Here is a 508-nt window from a genome sequence, read left to right as displayed (position 1 = left end):
AAAGACATCTAGCGGAAAACGCTCAGAACTTTTTACTTCACCTAATAATTCAAAGTGTGTGATGGTTTGTATATGTATCTTGAATATGTAGCTTCATTTTTAAAACAAATTAAAGTAGAAGTCGATAGAATTATTTGTTTAAAAGTTATAATAATTTTTGTAAGTGGGACATATATGTCCCAGAGGTACGAAAGGGTTAAGGGACGTAGCGTACAGAAAAACTTAAGCAGTAAGACGTAAATAATAAGGAAATTGATCAATCACAGTCGTTGATTCTTGGACCATAAGAAGAATCAACGAGTGTGATTGATCAATTTGCTTACTGCTTATGTCTTACTGCTTAAGGGGGGAAATAAGCTGGTGGCACATAGAAAAACATAAGCAGTAAGACGTAAGCAGTAAGCAAATTGATCAATCACAGTCGTTGATTCTTGGACCATAAGAAGAATCAACGAGTGTGATTGATCAATTTGCTTACTGCTTATGTCTTACTGCTTAAGGGGGGAAA

Source organism: Odontomachus brunneus, unplaced genomic scaffold (assembly GCF_010583005.1).
Source record: "Odontomachus brunneus isolate Ranch 3 - 2012 unplaced genomic scaffold, Obru_v1 Obru_scaffold_172, whole genome shotgun sequence".
NCBI lineage: Eukaryota > Metazoa > Arthropoda > Insecta > Hymenoptera > Formicidae > Odontomachus > Odontomachus brunneus.
Note: the sequence above shows the minus strand (reverse complement) of the source record.